The sequence below is a fragment of the Strix aluco genome, chromosome 22, assembly GCF_031877795.1.
Source record: "Strix aluco isolate bStrAlu1 chromosome 22, bStrAlu1.hap1, whole genome shotgun sequence".
Classification (NCBI taxonomy): domain Eukaryota; kingdom Metazoa; phylum Chordata; class Aves; order Strigiformes; family Strigidae; genus Strix; species Strix aluco.
This window is the reverse complement of record NC_133952.1, coordinates 5146341-5156391: the sequence shown is the minus strand read 5'-3', so window position 1 is coordinate 5156391 and position 10051 is coordinate 5146341. Positions and strand designations below refer to the sequence as shown.

The 10051-nt window shown below is 41.0% G+C and overlaps 1 protein-coding gene across 3 annotated transcripts in view; it reads left to right on the top strand.

Annotated features, from left to right (window-relative positions):
* Positions 1-602: 602 nt before the first annotated feature.
* CTNNBIP1 (catenin beta interacting protein 1) overlaps positions 603-10051 on the top strand; it is a 33135-nt gene continuing 23686 nt past the window's right edge. The window contains exons 1-4 of one of the 3 annotated variants that reach the window (XM_074848012.1): positions 603-834; positions 4638-4717; positions 7362-7401; positions 7821-7881. The gene's annotated coding sequence lies outside the window, so the exon portion shown is untranslated. Of the gene's footprint in view, positions 835-1170; positions 1243-4637; positions 4718-7361; positions 7402-7820; positions 7882-10051 lie in introns of all 3 variants that reach the window. The other 2 variants (XM_074848011.1, XM_074848010.1) reach the window with 2 other exon arrangements.

Below are 10051 nucleotides of genomic sequence, written 5' to 3'. Positions count from 1 at the left end.
ATTTTCTCTATCGGCTGAACCAGCTTGCGTTAAGCTGTACTGAATTTTGCGGTGTCTTTTAACTTTCTTAGCATGGTAGTATTGAGAAGCGGTCACGTAACCTGTTTTAACACCGATGGGATTTATCTAACACGGCGCTCCCGGAGCAGTCGTGCTGCCCAGCCTCGCCCCGCCGAAGAGGACAGCTGGAGGGGAAGCGTCAGCTCCCGGAGCCGCTCGGCCCCGCCGAATTCCGGAGTCTGAGGCGAGGATGTTTCCCAAGGTACGCACATGGCTCACGCCCGAACGGGGCAGCCTGCGCGTCTGCTGCCGGCGCCCGAAGGGCCACCTCTCCCGAGGGAGCCGCCCGGGGGGCCGGTAGCCATGGGGGGTGTCGGTGTGCTGCTTGGCCGCCGCCGGTCGCCCGTGCTGAGAGGGGAAGGGCGGCGTCGCTCCTCGCCGGGGCTCTCGCGTGGGCGCGGCGCGCCTCGGCCCTGCCCGCTCCTGCCTGCGGGCGGCGCGGAGGCCCCGCCCCTTCCCCGCCGCGCCCCGCCCCTCGGCGGCCGCGCCCCGCCCCTTCCTCCCGGCCGGCTGGCGGGTGGTGCCTGCGGCTCCGCCGCTGCCCTGGGCGCCGGGACGCGGCGGGTCCCTCCCCCGGAGCCGCCCAGGCACCGCCCTCCCTCCTCCTCCTCCTCCTCCCTCCCGCCCTGGGCCGCCGCGGTGAGTCACGACGGAGGAGGCGGCCGCTCCGCTCCCCTCGGCTCGGCTGGACTCGCCCGCCCGCCCGCGCTGAGCGCTCCCGCCCGCCCGCCCGGTGCCTCCGGACCGCCGGGGCCGGCCCGGCCCCGCACCCAGGTGAGCGCGGCTGCCCTTTGTGCGCGGCGCCCGGCCCTGAACAAAGGCGCTCGCCCGGGCCGGGGCGCCGCTCCGCCGGGCCTCCGCGCCTCCCCTCCGCCGCCCCGCCGGGGCCGGCTCCCGCGCCCCCTTCCCCGGCCCGGGGCCGCGGCCTCTGACCTCCCCCGGGGCCCGGCGGCGCCGGCCGAGCGGTCGCGGACGCTGGCAGGCCGTGGCCCCGCGGCACAGGTACGGGAGGTGCCTTTTTAATTTTCTGGCATCATCTCTTACGTCATGTGGCACCCTGTTTCACGGCGGCGGGGTCCCACCCCAGCAATGGCTGCATTTTTGTGGCAGGTGAAGTCATTCCCATGTAAAGCCGCTTAAGGTGCGCTGGAGCCGTCGGGAGGGCAGGTGTCACGTCCGCAGGTAATAAAACACAAAATCTGGACGGCCCGGCTCGGGGCAGCCCCCGTTTTGTCTTAGAAAAAGAGAGCGATGCTGCACGGCGTCCCGGCCCTCGCCGTGAAACGCCGGCAGCTGGCGTGGGAAAAACGCTTCTCGGCCAGTGTGTGATGGAGGGCTTCACCTGGAGGGAGTTCCTGCCTTGGCTAAAGATTGTGCTCCTAGAGCATCTGAAGCAGCACTCCGTAACTTTCAGTTTAGCGTAAAGATGGACAGGATTTGGTGGCACACAATAGTTCTGTATCTCTTGGAAAGATAGTTGAGGGAGGAACAGCATCATTTTCCACATCAGAACACATTAGTACTGCAGAAAGCAGATGAGAGATGATACTAGTTTCTGCTTAACATCCAGATGTGCTTCATCAGAGTACATTTGACTTTCAGACTTGCATTTGCTTTCTCTTCAAGAATATTTTGCTCTGTTGTACATCATCTTTTATTTGAATGTTCCTCATCTTGGCACACTGAACAAAATAAGCTTTGATGCTCTGCAAGATGAGAGCAAGACATTCTGCAGATGTAGCGGTTTGAAAAAAACCAAACCAAACACTAAACTCCAAAAAACAACAGGCATTGGAGGCAAGTTAGGTATGCCTGTTCAGTTTTCTGATCTGAGCTGGCTGCAGTGTGGTGATAGGCATGTCTGTTGAGTGTTTTAAGAACATAATTTTTTAATACATTTACAAAATCAAAATTTTATATTGAGTTTTTGTTGACCACTGAACTTGCAAGGTCTCAACTTTTCTTGCCCTTGCTATTTCTGGAGCTCATGTATGATGTGAAATAGCCTGCTGAAGGAGAAACATTATATAAATGTACTTCAGGGGGTTTATTTTCAAAGTACAGGTATTCAAGGTGAGGGGGTATATAGAAAGCTACATATTAATACTTTTTTTAATGCAGGCTTATTTATCTAAAAGCTTCTGTTTGCCTTGATAAACAGAATCAGCTGGAAAATGGTGGCAGGTGTACTTCACATACATTGGAGCTGCTTCACTTTGCCATTAGCTGAAAGAGCATCATCTCTTTTATTGTATCTCTGGCATCTCGGTAGAAACTGGCAGCTTCTTCAGTTTAATATTGAGTTGTTGGTAAATGGATTTGCATGCTCTCTTAGTTCATGTGGTGCATCGTAATAGTGTAAATCTGTAAGGAAGCACATAGGATAGAACAGATGTGAGAGCAAAGGCCATTTTGAACAAGTTAACTGAAAATTGGTTGGCTGAAATTTTATGGCTTACCCAAAATTGCTTCAAGGCAATAGTTCTCTTTTAGTTCATTTTAAGCATTGCAACAGAAGTTATGGAAAGTTATATAGGGCATGGAAGTTCTTTCAGGATTCCTTTTGACATCCAAGTGGGAAGATACTGACATCCTCACCAGGAAAATCATCCCCTAGCCTGATCGGAGTCATTGTAATAAATACATATCAGATACAGCACAGTTGTCACTTGCCAGAATGCCTGTTTGCAGGTGTGCCTAGGAGCTGTGTACTGCACGAGCAGCGGAGGTGTGTGGGGAAAGAGAGCTGTTTGCTCACCGTCCCAAGTGAAGCTTCTGTCGCTTAACAAGAATTGGTTAATACTCATACGTATCTCGCTAGATATATAACATAATAACGTCAAGTATTGGGGCTGCGCAGAAGGCAAGTTCTGAATCCCAATTTTATGGAAACCTGTATCAATTTCTGCTCTCTTCCATCCTCTGCCATTTCCCTCCTTCCCCCATCCAGAGTTTGAGTACTTCACTTTGCAAGAGGAGAGGGAGTTTTCCAAAACCATTTGTGTTATTTTCCAAACAAAACCAAAAGTGAACTGAAACAAACCCTAAATTTTGTAATTGCAAACATTGACTATGATAAATATCTATTACTGAAAATTAAAAGTCATCGTGCAGTTGCATACAGGCGAGTGAAGCTAACAGGCAAGTAACGCCAACATCTGAATGTGTTTGATACGGGGAAACTAATGGTAAAGATCGATGCTTTGCCTAGGAAACCATTTGTGTGAAATCGATCTATTTGTATTAGTTTAATAGGAGTTTTTTCCTCTCCTGAATGTTTGTCATCTGTAACTAACATAAACATTTATGATTTTTTAGTAAGTATTTAAATTCCTAAGTTTGTTGTTGACTACAAAGCATCCCTCCTGAGCATCTGACCTAGTTTTAAGCTTCAAAAATGCACCCAAGTGCTGTGCATACAGAGAGGCAATAGGCTTTTGGAGGCTGCTGTTGAATTCGCTTGGAGAAACTTCCAGTAGAGTTTGTTCAAAAAAAAAAAAAAAGAAGGATTGGGTATCTTCAGAAATATTTCTATACATGCAGATACAAAAACATATTTCTTTTTATTGCAAGCTGTCATCAGATTGGATTTCCTGCTGAAATGCAACAAGGACAGTAGCAGCTGTTACAGCTATACTGCAGAAGCGACTGAACCTGATGTTAATGTTTCTAATTGGAAAAATTGTAATCCTAATAAATATGCCAAATGTTTATATTCTGGGAGTTGCAGTAAGTGTTACAGCTAGAAAGTGGTTATAAATCCATTTTCAGATAGAGTAAATTACTTTTTCTATCTTTCCAAATATGTTAATACTCATGATGGTAAAGGTGATTGATCATGTTCTTTATTTAAACTATCTATGTGGTACTTCTGGAATGGTAAGGTGGGATATTCAGCCAAAAATAAACCTTGATTTGTAATAAGAAAGATGTCAAAAATCATAATGTTTAATAGTTTTATTTGAGCCCTCTTTAATAAAGCACTTAGTCCTGTATGTTTTTCCAATAGACTACCTGAAATCCAACATATCTTGTAAGATTGTAAGTATACATATATAAGTATTTTTTGATGTTTGTGTCTTTTGTGTTAAATCCTATAAGCAGAAACCATACATAATTCATATTTATAATGCATTAAAAAAATTCTCTTACAATGACTCTGTATCACAGATTAGAGGGGTTTTTTGTTCAATTTGAGAGTTCTGATTTGCTAGAAAATTAGCATTATCCATTAATTGAATTTCAGTAAAGCAATTGCAGGTACAGAAGTATGTGCATAGCCCCAGAAGATGTTTATATTTTGGTGTTCATGTACACTAGAGATGTAAATTATTGGAATGAAACATTTTGTCACCTACTCCTACACCTATTTCTACATCCTAAGAAATGTTGGTGGTCTAATGGTCTTGCTTCTAAGTACGTGGGAGAAAATGATATGTAAATAGGTTTTAAATGTACTAAAAACTTTTTACCAACAAAATTTCATTTAGGAAAAAAACCCCAAAACACTGTTTACTGTTGATGCTGTTGTATCTCTGAAAATGGATGAGACTTACAGGTTTTTTTTCCCTTTAAAGAGCCGTGGCCTGTCCGTGAACTTCGATTGGCATAAGAAAGCAGATAGACAAGAATGAGCAAAACTACGGAGTGTTAATAGGTGAGAAGAAACCAAAGATCAGAAAAATAACTGAAAAACATTAGTTGGTAATTAAGGAGAACACTTTTCTGACTCTAGGATTTATTTTCAGACTCAGTGCTGGGGAAGCATTATGTAACAAATGCTCAAAAAAACGAAGAAAGTTAATTTCTTGTCTGCTCGTTACTGCTGATTTGACAGAGTGTTACAGTGCTTATGTATGGTTTAAATGTCAGTTTGAATTTAGGAAGTATAATCATAGCTCTTGCTTTTCAGTAAGTATTTTCAAGGTTTTACGGAATTATCAAATCTGCCAAGCCTATTTTTCTTTTTAAAATATAACATAGATATATAGTTAATGCTACTTTAAAAAAACCCAAACAAACCCCACAGCCTAAAAAATCTCATCTGGGGATAAACTGCCATGAAAAAACCCCTAAAAATTTCAACTTCTCGAATTATTGGAATTCTTGTGATTTGACTAAATTAGCTACTGATTGGGGAACAGGGATGAAGCCAATAGATTTGTACAGCTATTGCACTTGTCTTAGGATGTTTTGTTTCCTGCTGATATATAGGCCAAGAATTTATTTGATTTTTCAGAAAGTCCATTTTCTCTATGTTATGAGGGCAACTAACAAATATGGAAGCAACTTAAGTAATCAACTCTGTTTATGACTATGAGCAAGCTCTGAAACTTTCTGACTCAGTTTATCCTTCTGTAAAATCAGTTGACTGCTTCACAAGAATGTTAAGATGTTTAATTAAAGTGTAATTGTTTTGCTTCTGAACTCATCCAAGTCCTGATTCAATGCACATTGAAGTCAGTGAGGAGCTTTTAATTTATTTCATTGAGCTTTAAATAACTATACATGTACCCACACCCATGTACACTTAAAGAAAATGTGACCTAAATTTTTGCAGCAGAGTTTCTGTAAAGGAGCAGCATAAATACTGAAACAGTGGAAGGTGAACTAATGATGGAAGGGTTTTTGTAGAAATGAGAAGGGGATAGTGCAACTGCGGTGATCTCTGGTGCCATACTAATGGAATTTTAATAGAGTTTCCTAACTTTGAGTGTGCTGGATCTTCTATGGGAAACTGAAAATTTCATTGTGTCCTGGCAGCTTGCTCAGTTGGTCAGGAGAGGCAATATCAGACTTCAAGATAAACACAGTTAACTGAATGTTTATGCAAAAACGATCAGCAATAACACACTTAAAATATAATTACCTTTAAGAGTTGATGCCAAATGGAGAAAAATGGGAGCATTCACATCTGCTTAGCTGCTTTTTTTCAGGAATGTCTGTAGATGCCAAATAATACTCATTGGTTTATATGGAATTCATGAAAGGTTTTTCTTAACTTCAGAGGTCGAAAACACCAGGTTTTTTAAACAGAACTTCTATCACTGAAAATTTGGTCAGCAGCTACAGGGGACTTGGCAAAATAAACCTTTCACTGTTCACATAAAACTGTTTGCAACGGTTTTCTTAACGTTTCACTGTCATGATTGTTAGTTCATTAGCTCTTACAAAATACTTTTTAAACTTTAAATAAAATTCCGTACATGTCATCGCGTGTGTGAGGAAATACACTTTTGGCACCTTCTTTTTAATACATCCATTTCGTTGTTCTTTTCTTGGTAGCTGCAATTTTTAACATAACTGCTATAAGCTCCTTCCTTTTGTTGAGAAACTGAATATAATAAAGGTGTACTGTAATTGTACTAACGGTTTGGGAGGTGCAGAAATCTGTCTGCAACGTCAGTAATTCTCTTTTCCCCGTTCTGCCTTAAATTGGTGGTTGTGCATGCAGTCCTGCTCATGGAAACTTTCTGAAGTGGTCTGAAATCTTACAGTAGTTTTAACTTGTAGAAGGATCAGCCTTGTCTTGAGCACTGTTGTTAGTGGTCTCTGGGCTAACACCTTTTGTTACTATTGGTATATATTGGAGTTTGTTTAATCAAAATATATATTATTGCATCTGCATGATGCCCCCATTAGTAGGGGAGCGATTGCCATTTATCCTGTAAATGCACCAAATTTTACGTATATAGGAGATCCTAAAACAGCAATCACTTTTAAGTATTTAACTGCGTTAGTGTTGATCTCTGAATAAATCAAACTTGCCACACAATTACACATATAGTTTTCCATGCAGCTCAGCCTGGTTGTCTTTAACATATGTGCGTTCTCAGTTTTGCCTGTGATTCTTCTGGTTTTCAGTGTGCTCTGAAGTTAATCAGGCCTAACACGGATTGGTACTTGATGTAACCCTTCAAAAAGCCCTGTAGTCAGTAGTTTATTTTTCTCCAGCCTCTGTGTGTGTGTGTGTGTTTGTACAGTAGTGCTGAAGGGATATTTCTGCTGTCAAACTAATGACCTCATACAGGTTTATTTCACAGTTCAGGGATAATATAATGAAGGTAACATTCAGAATTGTGGCTAGGGAGGAAGGAAATTGCATCCCTTTTCCTGAGAAATAGGAAGTCTCCTGAAGGCAAGATTTCCTTCCTTGTAATCCTACTTTACCAAAAAATATAGAAAGCAAAATGTCTGTGGTAAAATTGGTGTGTAATTAGGAATTTGTTTTAAATTTGTGAACGTTAAAAATCCTTTCAAAATTGACAAGGATTTTTTTTCCTTCCTCCTCTCTCCATCAGATATCTTTGCAGCATGGTCTTGTTTGGTGACCTAAAGAAGGTAACAAAAATCCTTTTCTTGTGCTTTTTGTTTTTAATAAGTCCTTCAGAGAAGAGAGGAACTGGCTTACTTTTGCACATATGATTAAAACAGCTATTTAGACCAGTTTACGAAAGACTATCGAGGAAGGTTCTCAAGGAGTATTATTTTGTGAAGGCCCTAGCAGCAGGGGTCTCTTGCCCATATTATCCAATAATATTCGTGGTGTGAACAGATCACTGAGGTGGCTAAGGTTTTGTGTTGTGGTTAGTGCAAAAGAGATGATGAGGAAAATATTCATATTAGACAAACAGTCGTTAATTCTTAGTTCAACTTTCAGCAGAAGCTGTTAATAAAATACCTCTTTAAATGGATTAAAAAAATTAAACCGTACATTGATTCAAAACCGAAACCATTTCTTTGCTTTTTTGGTTATGCAGAGCATCCATGGGGAAAGCAGCACAGAAGATTTCCCCCCCCCTCTCTAAAGAGGCAAGATAAGTAGGTGTCATAAAGGGTGTATTTATGACATTTTACAGCAAATTTTATTGATATATGAGGCCAGAACAATATTTCATGTTGTTGTCTAGTGGTTAGGCAATTTTGGTAGTCAAGATCTATTCATCTAAGTCTGTGGTCCTAACACTGTACTTTGATACAGTATTGCAAAATATTAAAATGCTAAGTAGTCACCAACTAATAACAGCTCACATTTTAATTGCTTTTTAAAAAAAATCTAGTTAGCAATAATCTCTCTACTGTAAAAGATCTGTAGGCATTTTCAGTGTAAAATGTATATGATCTGGCATTAATGATGTTCAGATGTCAGTATAAATTACAGGGCAGCATAGGTCACGTTTTACATTGAAAGCTATCTCTAAAATGCTAGGCATTTGTAGAAAGATACTATGTTGATGAGGAGTACCAAAGAAATGCCTATAAATACAATGGTGCCTCAGTGAGTGGAATAGTGGAGGGAAATCCTTTCAGGAGGCATTACTCGTGATGTCTGCCATTTCTGGTTAAATATAACAATGCAGTGTGCCTAAGCTGCTGAGAAGTTGGTCACTAGACCACAGGCAGTTAGATTCTAAATATGGTACTTGCGGTTTTTGGGGGCTTTTACTGCATACTTGTAAATGGAAATTAAATGTTATTGTTGCTTTAACTGCTTACAGATACTTACTGGAATTTTGCCTATTCTGATTTTAGACTGTAATGGTTTATGATTGGTTAATAGTGTTGCCTTTTTGTTGACGATGACTGCAACATCAAGCTTTTTGCACTAGGTGTAGTTTAATTTCAAAAATCTGAATACAAATGCATATTAATGAAATTATTTGTTTGGAAACATACCAAATACTGAAGTGCTTTTCCAATAGCACTGCTGGTAATTCTGAATGTGTCCTTGTTCCTGCATATTTCTGTTTCCTGTTCCATTTCAAGCCACTTGAGAATTACTGAAAAAGGCAGAAAAAACATTCTGTACCTTGGGCATATACACATACTTGCATCAATTTTGACATTGTACTCTGTTGTGTAGGCATGGTAGGCTTATTTTAGCTTCATTATGAAGACTGAGCCAGTTTCTTGCTTCTCCAGTCAACTAATTCTTTATCCATGTTTATGCTTCATGAGTGTAGGGTGTTTGTCCCATGTAGTAAGTTATTTTTGAGTCTGAGTTCAGTTTCTGTAATATAAATGGCAGTCTTCAGGAAAACCCAGTTTTAATGCTAATGATCTGTAAGTCTTCAGAGAATTGAGAGTCCAGTGTTACCACTTCTTGCAGAGCTTCTTTGAAAACGTGACTTTGGTCATAAAGCTGACTGACATTACAAGAAAATGAAGTGACCACAATTAATGGTCTTGATCTTCCATGTGCATGTTTTTGTATTGGCCTTGGTTCAGTTTCTGCAATGATCATAGAATAGACGTGCTGCAGGAGGCTCTGTCATTGGTGTCAATAATTAATAGTCCAAAAATATGGTACTTCATAGGTGGAGGTGTTATATGGGTACATACTTGTACAATGTGTGTAGCATGCCTACCATATAAAATGGGATAGATATATTGAAAATAGTTTGTTGATTCTTGTAGCCTGTTGATAGAATTTTTACCTATTATTGGTGTTCCTTTTTTTCACTGGTTTATGATTCAAGTTCAAATCAGACTATGACAATAAAACTAATTTCTTAAGAACAAGAAGGCATCTCAAGTTTGTTATGTCTGTGTGCTGGAAGCTTCATTTTCTGTTTCTGAAGAGATAGGGTATTTACAGAACCATAGAAAGCATTGCTGTACAGTTTTGTTTTGATGATGGACACGTAACACTTTTTTTACAGCAGTAATTCTTTTGTGTGGGATACCTGGTAGTTAAAATCATTGGCTATCTGTCATTAGTGCCTAATTTCCTGTCTCAAAGATTTGTAGCTTTGTTATAAATAGGGGAAGAGGTGCACGAGCCTCTGAGATGCTAATGATTAGGACAAGAGCAGCACTCATCAATCCAGCTGTTGAAGACCATCTTGAGCAAAGTATTGTAACATTCTTGTAGAATTGTTTCTTTGATGGGGATAGAGTTTGTGTATAAACTGATGTAGCTAAGTGTTGTCACTTTTTAAAGAATTTCTGACAAATTCATCTTTGAAGTGTGAATACCTTTGTGAAATGA